The sequence below is a fragment of the Giraffa tippelskirchi genome, chromosome 7 (genome assembly GCF_054371585.1).
Source record: "Giraffa tippelskirchi isolate mGirTip1 chromosome 7, T2T-mGirTip1v1.2.pri, whole genome shotgun sequence".
Classification (NCBI taxonomy): Eukaryota; Metazoa; Chordata; class Mammalia; order Artiodactyla; family Giraffidae; genus Giraffa; species Giraffa tippelskirchi.
The window spans coordinates 65,678,628-65,691,536 of NC_137281.1; the positions used below are offsets into that span (position 1 = coordinate 65,678,628).

The 12,909-nt window shown below is 54.9% G+C and overlaps 1 long non-coding RNA gene across 1 annotated transcript in view; it reads left to right on the top strand.

Moving 5' to 3' along the window:
- The window catches only part of LOC145514126 (uncharacterized), a 196,427-nt gene that overhangs the window by 47,721 nt on the left and 135,797 nt on the right, over positions 1-12,909 (top strand). The window lies entirely within an intron of this gene.

Genomic DNA, 12,909 nt, shown 5'->3' on the forward strand with positions numbered 1-12,909 from the left:
GAGTCTTACAGTAGGTGGAGAGTCCGAAAAAAACTCCTTCAGTCATTTCACTGAGAGTCATTGATTGGGGACACCAAGAATATAGGAAGGAATGCAGAAAGAAAAGATGAAATTGTGTTCAGGATCGGGGGGAGGGATGAACAGGGCGTGCTTGCCTTGAATCCAGGCTTTGTTGGGGGGTGGGGCATAAAGATCGAAGGGGTCTGAAACTACAAAGTGGGATGGTAACACAGTATCACCAGAGTTACACAACAGTGTTCCCAAATTGCAACAATGATGAAAAAGTTTACTAATCCCAACTTAACCAAGAGAAATACAGGAAACCATACACAAAATAAAACATCACCAGAAAGGTGGAAACAAACCAAATGCAAAGCAGTTCAGGGGAAAGGAACTCCATGTCCCCTGGGGGCAGACCGAGTTGCCGGCGTCCACGGTGAGCAGACAGGGATGGAGGCTGCAGAGCCGACCGCTCCCCTGGACGTGGTGTTTCCGGCAAGGGCTCTGGGTCTCTGCCCAGAGCGGGGGCTCGTTCTTCCTGCAGGGGCGAGTGAGTCATCGTCGGCGTCTGGGTGTTGCGCGGGAGCCAGGGCAGGCTCTCCCTGCCGAGGCGGTGACTCCTCCTCTGCCTCGGGTTCTCCTGCCAAAGCCCGAGCAGGTACAGGTGCACGTGGAGGTGGAGGTTCTGGCTGAGGGGGTGGGACATCAGTGCCTGGGGCTGGGGGCCCTGCAGGCACGGAGATCCGATCTGCCCGGTGTGCTGGCCAGTACCCAGCTGGCCTGGTGTCTCTGCGAGGGCAAGTCTCGGTTCTCCATCTGGCCTCGGTGGATCCCTGGGTCCTGCACCTGGAGCCACCACCTCTGTAGGGACAGGTCTGGGAAGTAGAGCCTGGTTCCAGTTGGAGGCCAGTGCTAGAGCTGGGGGAGAAGCAAAGTTTGCCCACAGGCCAGCCTTGGCATGTGCGTATCCCGGGACAGAAAGCTTCCAAGAGATTCCCAAAGAATACCCAGGGTCGGATGTCTTTTGGGACTGAAGTGTGCAAGATGGGGGTGGGGGTGTGAGGCCAGCGCTTGCTGCAGGCCCAGCAGCATCTTTCGGGGACTCGTCCGTGTGTACCTCAGCACCCCCTCCCCACACACTCCCGTGCACCAGCCCCAGCGTCCTCACATCTGTGCTCTGGCGTGCTGGGCTCCAGGTCCTCCTGCTGCCTCAGAGACCGGGGTTCTCGGGACTCTGGGTCGGAGCCGGGTGTGCTGAACTCCGTGGCAGCCTCAGACTGGGCCGCCGGGTGTATCCTGGGCGGTGTCTCGGCAGCAGGCCTTCCCCGCCTCCGCTTCGCCCCCGGTGGGGCTGATGCCTCCGTGGGCACGCTCACCTGGAGCCTGCACTGGGCCTCACGGGCGGGGGGGTGGTGCTCCGACCCCTCCCTCCGGGAGGTGGACGGGGTGTCCCCGTCCTCGGCCTCATCACGTGGGAAGCTCTGCAACGACAGTGACCGTCAGCCAGCCGTGCTGGGAGTTTTCCGAGCTGGGCCTGGCCAGTGGAGCCGCTGCTTCTGCCTGCTCGAACTTCTCTTCCCAGAAGGGTCAGAGACGTGTGTCTGCTCAGATCCCCACCCGGGAGGAAAGAGACCCACCTGAGGGTGTGAGGTCAGCCTGGGCGGCCGGCGCTGCCCGCACTCTCCCCATCCCACCCAGCCTGCTCTCCCCTGGGGTGTGGACACAACTTGTCCGCAGGCTTCTGACCCCACATCCGCCTGGGCTTCCTTGAGGGAGACACACCCCGAGAAACCCGCATCCACACACACAGGCAAAGGACCCGCTGTTTCCGGGTGGCATGGGAGAGGTGGCCCGGCCCCGCCTGGGGCTCCCCGTGTTACCTTTCTGTTTCTCCGGGCAAAGGGCCAGAGGCCTCTCGGGGGTGCCCTGAGCCAACGTCGACAGGGTGCCCACGCACACTGCCTGTGAGCTCTCCTGAGGCCCCGGCCTCTGGGCAGGGGCAAACAGCAGAACATCCTGGCAGCAAGTGATCTGGCTGGGGGCTCCTCTCCGCTCTGGAGGCCTGGATACCCGGGTTGCGGGTTCTGTTGGGTTCTGTTGCCGGCAGGTGACATCATTTCCTGGGGTTCGTGCTGAGGTCCCTTCCCCAAAACTTCGCAAGGGAATCTCTGGGTTTCTGACTGCTCGACCACCCCCCTTAGGCCATGTGCAGGCACAGTGACAGCCACACAGTCCAGCCCACAGCCCTGGGGAGGCCTGGGTGCAGCCAGGGCCTGAGCTCCGAGGACCCCGCTGCTCTCAGACCAGGCTCCTTCTTCTCATAAGTGGTGTGGCCCTGGACAAGCATATGCCCCTCAGGGTTTCCCCGGTCTCTCCATCTGCAGAGTGGGGGTCATTCTCCCATCTGTTTCCTAGGTCTGTCGGCCTACGAGCAGCTCCATGCCTTTCCACCTGGGGCTGATATCACGTGGAGCTTGTGCGCTGAGACTTCAGAAAGAAAGACTCCATCCAGGGCTGACACAGCACAGAATGGGGCAGAACGAGGCCTGGATGCGCCGTGGTACCCAGGAAAAGGCACTCCCCCTCCTGACTGTTTTGAGACCCCGCATGCAAGTTGGAGGACCGAAAGGAAGACTCGAAGGTCTCCCTCTCTGATAGAAAAGAGTAGCCAACTTTCTGGTCCTCTGTTTCCATTGAGATTCTGTTCAAGTGTCCCAGCTCGGCTTCTGCGGGTGGCTGAGCTTCTAATGGCTCCCTGCGTTCTTGTCTTTTCCTCTCCAAACCTTCCGTCCGTTTCCCCCTTCTGGGGTGGATGGGCGCTGTCATTGCTTCTACCTTCGAGACAGATTGATGAAAAGTCTGGACCATCGACTCCTTTCCTCTCTTTGGTTCCGTGTCTCTCTCTGGCTGTGTCCCTCTCTTTTCCTTTCTCGATTCAGTCTGTGTCTTCCTCTTTCTCTCTCGTGTGTGGATGGATGGATGCTAGGAATGCACATGTATATGATTAGATGAGGGTTATGTTTTAGGGATAGGTTAGAGGGAGAGAAAGGCTTTAGGTCGGAGTTGGTCATGGGGGAAGGGTCAAGGGTGGTGGTGGTGTTTCTTGGAATCTGAGTGCTGTGCATTCTTCATCTCTTTCCATATGAACCCCTTCTCAGATACACCACTTGCAAGGAGTCTCTCATGTTCCGTTTCCTATCTTTTGCATTTGTGAATGCTTAGCTTCTCTGTTGTGAAGAGGTTCCATTGGATGGAAACCCATTGGTGTACTTGGTTTCCCTCTTTCCCTTACTTGAAGAGACCCATTTCTACCTCCGCCCAGCAAATGGCAAGGAGACTCTGATGTTAAGGAGCCTTTGACCTACGCTTCTTTCTAGCTATCTCATGACATCAGTCTTTAGGGTGAGGTTTTTCCCCGATATTGAGGTGGTGTGAGATCAAAACCAATAGCGTTCTTCAGATGTAGCTGTCTGGTTTTCCCATGGACATTGATTGAAGAGGCTTTCTTGTTCCCATTTGGATATTCTCCCCTTCTGTGTCAGAGATGAGTTGACCTTGGATGCCGGGGTTTGTTTCTGGACCCTCAACTTTATTCCATCGATCTGGATCTGTGTGTGTTGTTGTATTCCCAATAGCATACTGTCCTGCTGCTGCCGCTGCGGCTAAGTCACTTCAGTCGTGTCTGACTCTGCGCGACCCCATGGCCTGCAGCCTACCAGGCTCCTCCGTCCAGGGCATTTTCCAGGCAAGAGTACTGGAGTGGGTCGCCATCGCCTTCTCCGATACTCTCCTGAGGATCCTAGTTTGGTCGTCTAATTTCCTTTCACACAACCTTGGACGTCCGTATCGGGGCTTTTTCGTCGGATTGTATTGACAATTTAGGCTCTTTTCTGTTTCCGTAACCCCTTTTGCAATTCTTTGTTCGGTGCGAACATGCATTGGCATTTTGGGAGGAATAGCATCGAAGCTGTGGATTGCCTTGTGGGGCTGTGACATCATTTTCCCAATAGGAATTCTTTCAAGCCCTGAGCACAGCTTCTCTTTCCAGTGATTGGTGTGGGCTTGATCTTCTTTCTTCCATCTCTCGCCGTTTTGTGAGAACAGGTCCTTCCTTCCCTTCTGGGTTAGATGGACTCGTGGGTATCACTTCAGTGAATGGCATTGTCAGTGGGGGTGATAATTCCCTTCTCATTGGAAGACTTTGCGGTGAGTATTAGAAGTGCAAGTGATTTCTCTTCCCCTTCCTCCCTGTCCATCTCTCAGAGCCACCGGGAAACAGAGGCCTCATCCAGGGTCACACAGGCCTGAGGGAGTGCAACTAGACTGTTGTTTCTTCAGGCCCTCAGTGCTGGACATCATCCGGGATACTCTGTGTGTGTCTTCCTCAGTCTGGCGTCCCTTCAGACCTTTCCCTAGTTTTCACAGGCTTGTTGTGTTGGTGTTCTTTGTCTGTTTGGAGACACGTCCTTGAGAAGCTTTGTGTTTCCACTCATTCGTCTTGCGATGTATGACCTGTCTTTTGCTTTTGTAATGAGGTCTTTCCCACGGTAGATATCTTTGATTTTGCAAAGTCCACTGTATTCTCTGGGTTGTTTTGTGGACTGCCTTTTAGTTTTGTGTGTGAAGACTCAAAGCACGTGTCCGGTTTCTGCTCATTGTTCTTCTAGATTTGTGACAAGTTTTCATGGAAACTTTGTCTAGGGATAACTGGAAGTGAACTCGGTGTAAGGTGTCAAGTCTCCATCTCCATTCATGTCATGCCCTGCAGTTTCCAATTCCCTGTTCCTGAGTGGTTTTGGAGACCTTGTGGGAAGTTTGGTTGCATCGGAGTTTGCATTTCCACCTTGAGTAGATTCACACTGTTCTGCCCTCAGGGACACTGTCAAGGGGGAGTGAGGAGCAGCCTGCACTTGCAGCAGTGACCACACGGTGGGGCGAGTGCTGCTGTTCCCTCTGGGAGCCCCAGGCCACAGGCATCCCAGTGAGGAGCCAGCTCTGTGCTCAGCTGAAAGGAGTTATTCTCTCAGGAGCCTCTGAGCCCTTGCCTTTGGATCACCCAGGGTGGGCATTTATTGTGACAGAAAAAAATTGCCCTGAATTCCATGGACGGAAGAGCCTGGCTGTGTAGAGTTCGTGAGTTGCCGTGAATCAGACACAACTGAGGACACAAAAACTCAATAGACTAAAACACTTTTTGGGGGTGGGGGGAGTGAAAGGGGGTGATGTGGGGTTTTTTGTCTTATATAATAGCCAAGGGAAATCTAGTTTAAACCTAAATTCACATAGATGGGAAAGGTATAGCTCTCCGTCACCCTATTAAAAAAAAAAAAAAAAAAAGACTTAACTTTTCTGAAAGTTTATTTAGTAGCTTCCTTGAGCAGTTCATTGTGAAGCTTTTTTTTTTTTTTTCTGTGACATTGGCCTCATTAAAAAGTACGGTTTGCGTTTACTGGATAATTTTGTTCATTGTTTTGTTAGGGAATCTTGGTAATATCTGAGTTTCCTGGGGAGCATGGTCACATGACCTGGCCCTGGCCAATCGGTGCGTTCCACCTCCCTGGCCACTGTGATTGGCTCCGGACTGGGGCAGTGCCCAATCGGGGCCCAGGGCCGGGCCTCACGTTGGAAGCCAGGGGAAGACGAGCTCTCGTCCTGCTGGGGTAGGGGAAGGGGTGGGGCCGGGGGAGGTCAGGCTCCAGCAGTGGGAGGGGCTTGAGGTCCGCCTGCGGCAGTTGGTGACCTTCCTGCTCCCCTCAGGGCAGAGCCGCCGGCCTGAGAATGAGGGCGCTGCTGAGCCCAGGGGCTGGGATGGCCCGTTGCTGCTGTGGTCCCAGAGCTCCACCCGAGACCTGAGGGAGGCCGTCTGCCCGTGAGTCCTCTCCCGCTTGTCTGTCAGCTTGTTTGAAGCATGCTGGGTTTTCTGCCCAGCTGGCTAAGGGGAGTCCCTGGAAATGCAAGGGTGTGGGTTTTGGCAGACTTCAGGGAAGACATGCCAGATGAGCCTGGGAGACTCCAGCTTAATCTGGATTCAGGAGATATCTCTTCGGGCCAGCTAGTAATTGTAGGATAAGCCTAATGAGTCTTCACAGGATGAAGAGAGTAACGTGCCAAGGTAGCAATCGATGTCCTCCTTCAAGAGGATGAAGCTGGTGCTCAGAGAAGGGGGGAACTTGGCCACAGCAAGGAGGTGTGCACCCAGACAGAACCCCCAGATCCGGCCATTTGAGCTCAGGGAGGCCACTGGTGTGGCTTGTCCCTGTGGCAGGGGCCGAGGCACGCAGCCCACCCTGATTCCTGCGGGGGCCTGACTTGGGAAGTGCCATCTGGTAGCTTTGAGACTCACCAAACCAAATTGCACTGGAGAGAGGAAGGACACCTTCCTTCATCCACCCCCCACCCCCGCCGGATTCCCACATACCCTGACCCCTTTCTCTGGATTTCGGAGCCATTTCCAGAGTCCCGCTCATATGACCTCATTCGAAGTGCGCTGTGGACGAGCTGCCATCTGCAGCTGCTACCACAGCAGCCAAGGGCTTTAGCTCCCGAGTACCTCCCTTCCTTTGGAACTTGGGGGCCCTCTACTCCCCACTTGCACACCACAGACCTTTGCTGAGGATTGTGGGGACCCTCACTCAGTTTGCAGCACGTTGTAGCCATCCCTGTCCTCTCAATACCTCCCTTGCAACTCAGCTTGTGAGCTCCTTTGGAGCAGCGTGGCCCACCTGGCTGCAACGGAAGAGACACAGCTGACAGGGAAACAACAGCTTAGATCTGACAGCCGGAAAGCTCTGTCAAAAGGGACCTCCCTCTTCACACCGTAGAGGCTGTAGGAGCCGCCAGGGTTTGGGAACCAGTGCTGGGGCCAAAATGACTCCACAGCTGTTTTCCTTCCTGGGGAGGGTTCTGGCTCCAGTGGGAATGGCTCAAGTCTCCTAAGGTTCTGAAAGCCCACTGTGTGCAGATTCACGGTACACAGAGAGGAGAAGGTGGAGTCCTGCCCTGGAGGTGGGCACAGCTCACGGATGAGCCAGGCAGGCAGGCAGGCAGGCAGGGCATGAGAACACCTGAGCTGCCTTCATGAGTGAATGGTGTGGGGGCAGAGGAAGAGAAGCCGGTCTGCTCCCTCATGTGGTGCCCAGGGCAGGTTGTCCCCAGAGGAAACCCTTACGACGGTGAGGACTATCACTGCTGTTTCCCAAGGGGTTCCGTCGGTGCGTGTCTTCCCCGGAGCGGTCAGGCCGTCTCTAAAGTACACTGGCCATGGGCATTGCCTCTCCTTGGAACTTCCCATGTGTTTCTCTTTTTTATGGAACAGTGATTTTTTAGAGGGGTTCTGGGCCACAAGGTTGTTGGGTCATTTTCTAGCCTTCTGTCGTGAAGAACGCTTTCCTGGGCGTTGGGGTGGTTTGTTGTTCCAGCTCCCTTTCTTGGCTTCTTTTGGGAGCTGGTGCAACAAGAGGAGCTCAGCCTCTGCCTTCTGGCTGAGATGTCACCCTTCAAACAGCAATGCCTGCCTGGAGATAATGATGGCATTTGCCAAAAGGGCTTCGTTTGGCACATGATATCTTGAAAGGACGTACACCGTCCTTTCAGCTATCAAAGGCTAGTTCAAATGACATACAAATGAGAACTCTCCAATGGAGTCTTACAGTAGGTGGAGAGTCCGAAAAAAACTCCTTCAGTCATTTCACTGAGAGTCATTGATTGGGGACACCAAGAATATAGGAAGGAATGCAGAAAGAAAAGATGAAATTGTGTTCAGGATCGGGGGGAGGGATGAACAGGGCGTGCTTGCCTTGAATCCAGGCTTTGTTGGGGGGTGGGGCATAAAGATCGAACGGGTCTGAAACTACAAAGTGGGATGGTAACACAGTATCACCAGAGTTACACAACAGTGTTCCCAAATTGCAACAATGATGAAAAAGTTTACTAATCCCAACTTAACCAAGAGAAATACAGGAAACCATACACAAAATAAAACATCACCAGAAAGGTGGAAACAAACCAAATGCAAAGCAGTTCAGGGGAAAGGAACTCCATGTCCCCTGGGGGCAGACCGAGTTGCCGGCGTCCACGGTGAGCAGACAGGGATGGAGGCTGCAGAGCCGACCGCTCCCCTGGACGTGGTGTTTCCGGCAAGGGCTCTGGGTCTCTGCCCAGAGCGGGGGCTCGTTCTTCCTGCAGGGGCGAGTGAGTCATCGTCGGCGTCTGGGTGTTGCGCGGGAGCCAGGGCAGGCTCTCCCTGCCGAGGCGGTGACTCCTCCTCTGCCTCGGGTTCTCCTGCCAAAGCCCGAGCAGGTACAGGTGCACGTGGAGGTGGAGGTTCTGGCTGAGGGGGTGGGACATCAGTGCCTGGGGCTGGGGGCCCTGCAGGCACGGAGATCCGATCTGCCCGGTGTGCTGGCCAGTACCCAGCTGGCCTGGTGTCTCTGCGAGGGCAAGTCTCGGTTCTCCATCTGGCCTCGGTGGATCCCTGGGTCCTGCACCTGGAGCCACCACCTCTGTAGGGACAGGTCTGGGAAGTAGAGCCTGGTTCCAGTTGGAGGCCAGTGCTAGAGCTGGGGGAGAAGCAAAGTTTGCCCACAGGCCAGCCTTGGCATGTGCGTATCCCGGGACAGAAAGCTTCCAAGAGATTCCCAAAGAATACCCAGGGTCGGATGTCTTTTGGGACTGAAGTGTGCAAGATGGGGGTGGGGGTGTGAGGCCAGCGCTTGCTGCAGGCCCAGCAGCATCTTTCGGGGACTCGTCCGTGTGTAGCTCAGCACCCCCTCCCCACACACTCCCGTGCACCAGCCCCAGCGTCCTCACCTCTGTGCTCTGGCGTGCTGGGCTCCAGGTCCTCCTGCTGCCTCAGAGGCCGGGGTTCTCGGGACTCTGGGTCGGAGCCGGGTGTGCTGAGCTCCGTGGCAGCCTCAGACTGGGCCGCCGGGTGTATCCTGGGCGGTGTCTCGGCAGCAGGCCTTCCCCGCCTCCGCTTCGCCCCCGGTGGGGCTGATGCCTCCGTGGGCACGCTCACCTGGAGCCTGCACTGGGCCTCACGGGCGGGGGGGTGGTGCTCCGACCCCTCCCTCTGGGAGGTGGACGGGGTGTCCCCGTCCTCGGCCTCATCACGTGGGAAGCTCTGCAACGACAGTGACCGTCAGCCAGCCGTGCTGGGAGTTTTCCGAGCTGGGCCTGGCCAGTGGAGCCGCTGCTTCTGCCTGCTCGAACTTCTCTTCCCAGAAGGGTCAGAGACGTGTGTCTGCTCAGATCCCCACCCGGGAGGAAAGAGACCCACCTGAGGGTGTGAGGTCAGCCTGGGCGGCCGGCGCTGCCCGCACTCTCCCCATCCCACCCAGCCTGCTCTCCCCTGGGGTGTGGACACAACTTGTCCGCAGGCTTCTGACCCCACATCCGCCTGGGCTTCCTTGAGGGAGACACACCCCGAGAAACCCGCATCCACACACACAGGCAAAGGACCCGGTGTTTCCGGGTGGCACGGGAGAGGTGGCCCGGCCCCGCCTGGGGCTCCCCGTGTTACCTTTCTGTTTCTCCGGGCAAAGGGCCAGAGGCCTCTCGGGGGTGCCCTGAGCCAACGTCGACAGGGTGCCCACGCACACTGCCTGTGAGCTCTCCTGAGGCCCCGGCCTCTGGGCAGGGGCAAACAGCAGAACATCCTGGCAGCAAGTGATCTGGCTGGGGGCTCCTCTCCGCTCTGGAGGCCTGGATACCCGGGTTGCGGGTTCTGTTGGGTTCTGTTGCCGGCAGGTGACATCATTTCCTGGGGTTCGTGCTGAGGTCCCTTCCCCAAAACTTCGCAAGGGAATCTCTGGGTTTCTGACTGCTCGACCACCCCCCTTAGGCCATGTGCAGGCACAGTGACAGCCACACAGCCCAGCCCACAGCCCTGGGGAGGCCTGGGTGCAGCCAGGGCCTGAGCTCCGAGGACCCCACTGCTCTCAGACCAGGCTCCTTCTTCTCATAAGTGGTGTGGCCCTGGACAAGCATATGCCCCTCAGGGTTTCCCCGGTCTCTCCATCTGCAGAGTGGGGGTCATTCTCCCATCTGTTTCCTAGGTCTGTCGGCCTACGAGCAGCTCCATGCCTTTCCACCTGGGGCTGATATCACGTGGAGCTTGTGCGCTGAGACTTCAGAAAGAAAGACTCCATCCAGGGCTGACACAGCACAGAATGGGGCAGAACGAGGCCTGGATGCGCCGTGGTACCCAGGAAAAGGCACTCCCCCTCCTGACTGTTTGGAGACCCTGCATGCAAGTTGGAGGACCGAAAGGAAGACTCGAAGGTCTCCCTCTCTGATAGAAAAGAGTAGCCAACTTTCTGGTCCTCTGTTTCCATTGAGATTCTGTTCAAGTGTCCCAGCTCGGCTTCTGCGGGTGGCTGAGCTTCTAATGGCTCCCTGCGTTCTTGTCTTTTCCTCTCCAAACCTTCCGTCCGTTTCCCCCTTCTGGGGTGGATGGGCGCTGTCATTGCTTCTACCTTCGAGACAGATTGATGAAAAGTCTGGACCATCGACTCCTTTCCTCTCTTTAGTTCCGTGTCTCTCTCTGGCTGTGTCCCTCTCTTTTCCTTTCTCGATTCAGTCTGTGTCTTCCTCTTTCTCTCTCGTGTGTGGATGGATGGATGCTAGGAATGCACATGTATATGATTAGATGAGGGTTATGTTTTAGGGATAGGTTAGAGGGAGAGAAAGGCTTTAGGTCGGAGTTGGTCATGGGGGAAGGGTCAAGGGTGGTGGTGGTGTTTCTTGGAATCTGAGTGCTGTGCATTCTTCGTCTCTTTCCATATGAACCCCTTCTCAGATACACCACTTGCAAGGAGTCTCTCATGTTCCGTTTCCTATCTTTTGCATTTGTGAATGCTTAGCTTCTCTGTTGTGAAGAGGTTCCATTGGATGGAAACCCATTGGTGTACTTGGTTTCCCTCTTTCCCTTACTTGAAGAGACCCATTTCTACCTCCGCCCAGCAAATGGCAAGGAGACTCTGATGTTAAGGAGCCTTTGACCTACGCTTCTTTCTAGCTATCTCATGACATCAGTCTTTAGGGTGAGGTTTTTCCCCGATATTGAGGTGGTGTGAGATCAAAACCAATAGCGTTCTTCAGATGTAGCTGTCTGGTTTTCCCATGGACATTGATTGAAGAGGCTTTCTTGTTCCCATTTGGATATTCTCCCCTTCTGTGTCAGAGATGAGTTGACCTTGGATGCCGGGGTTTGTTTCTGGACCCTCAACTTTATTCCATCGATCTGGATCTGTGTGTGTTGTTGTATTCCCAATAGCATACTGTCCTGCTGCTGCCGCTGCGGCTAAGTCACTTCAGTCGTGTCTGACTCTGCGCGACCCCATGGCCTGCAGCCTACCAGGCTCCTCCGTCCAGGGCATTTTCCAGGCAAGAGTACTGGAGTGGGTCGCCATCGCCTTCTCCGATACTCTCCTGAGGATCCTAGTTTGGTCGTCTAATTTCCTTTCACACAACCTTGGACGTCCGTATCGGGGCTTTTTCGTCGGATTGTATTGACAATTTAGGCTCTTTTCTGTTTCCGTAACCCCTTTTGCAATTCTTTGTTCGGTGCGAACATGCATTGGCATTTTGGGAGGAATAGCATCGAAGCTGTGGATTGCCTTGTGGGGCTGTGACATCATTTTCCCAATAGGAATTCTTTCAAGCCCTGAGCACAGCTTCTCTTTCCAGTGATTGGTGTGGGCTTGATCTTCTTTCTTCCATCTCTCGCCGTTTTGTGAGAACAGGTCCTTCCTTCCCTTCTGGGTTAGATGGACTCGTGGGTATCACTTCAGTGAATGGCATTGTCAGTGGGGGTGATAATTCCCTTCTCATTGGAAGACTTTGCGGTGAGTATTAGAAGTGCAAGTGATTTCTCTTCCCCTTCCTCCCTGTCCATCTCTCAGAGCCACCGGGAAACAGAGGCCTCATCCAGGGTCACACAGGCCTGAGGGAGTGCAACTAGACTGTTGTTTCTTCAGGCCCTCAGTGCTGGACATCATCCGGGATACTCTGTGTGTGTCTTCCTCAGTCTGGCGTCCCTTCAGACCTTTCCCTAGTTTTCACAGGCTTGTTGTGTTGGTGTTCTTTGTCTGTTTGGAGACACGTCCTTGAGAAGCTTTGTGTTTCCACTCATTCGTCTTGCGATGTATGACCTGTCTTTTGCTTTTGTAATGAGGTCTTTCCCACGGTAGATATCTTTGATTTTGCAAAGTCCACTGTATTCTCTGGGTTGTTTTGTGGACTGCCTTTTAGTTTTGTGTGTGAAGACTCAAAGCACGTGTCCGGTTTCTGCTCATTGTTCTTCTAGATTTGTGACAAGTTTTCATGGAAACTTTGTCTAGGGATAACTGGAAGTGAACTCGGTGTAAGGTGTCAAGTCTCCATCTCCATTCATGTCATGCCCTGCAGTTTCCAATTCCCTGTTCCTGAGTGGTTTTGGAGACCTTGTGGGAAGTTTGGTTGCATCGGAGTTTGCATTTCCACCTTGAGTAGATTCACACTGTTCTGCCCTCAGGGACACTGTCAAGGGGGAGTGAGGAGCAGCCTGCACTTGCAGCAGTGACCACACGGTGGGGCGAGTGCTGCTGTTCCCTCTGGGAGCCCCAGGCCACAGGCATCCCAGTGAGGAGCCAGCTCTGTGCTCAGCTGAAAGGAGTTATTCTCTCAGGAGCCTCTGAGCCCTTGCCTTTGGATCACCCAGGGTGGGCATTTATTGTGACAGAAAAAAATTGCCCTGAATTCCATGGACGGAAGAGCCTGGCTGTGTAGAGTTCGTGAGTTGCCGTGAATCAGACACAACTGAGGACACAAAAACTCAATAGACTAAAACACTTTTTGGGGGTGGGGGGAGTGAAAGGGGGTGATGTGGGGTTTTTTGTCTTATATAATAGCCAAGGGAAATCTAGTTTA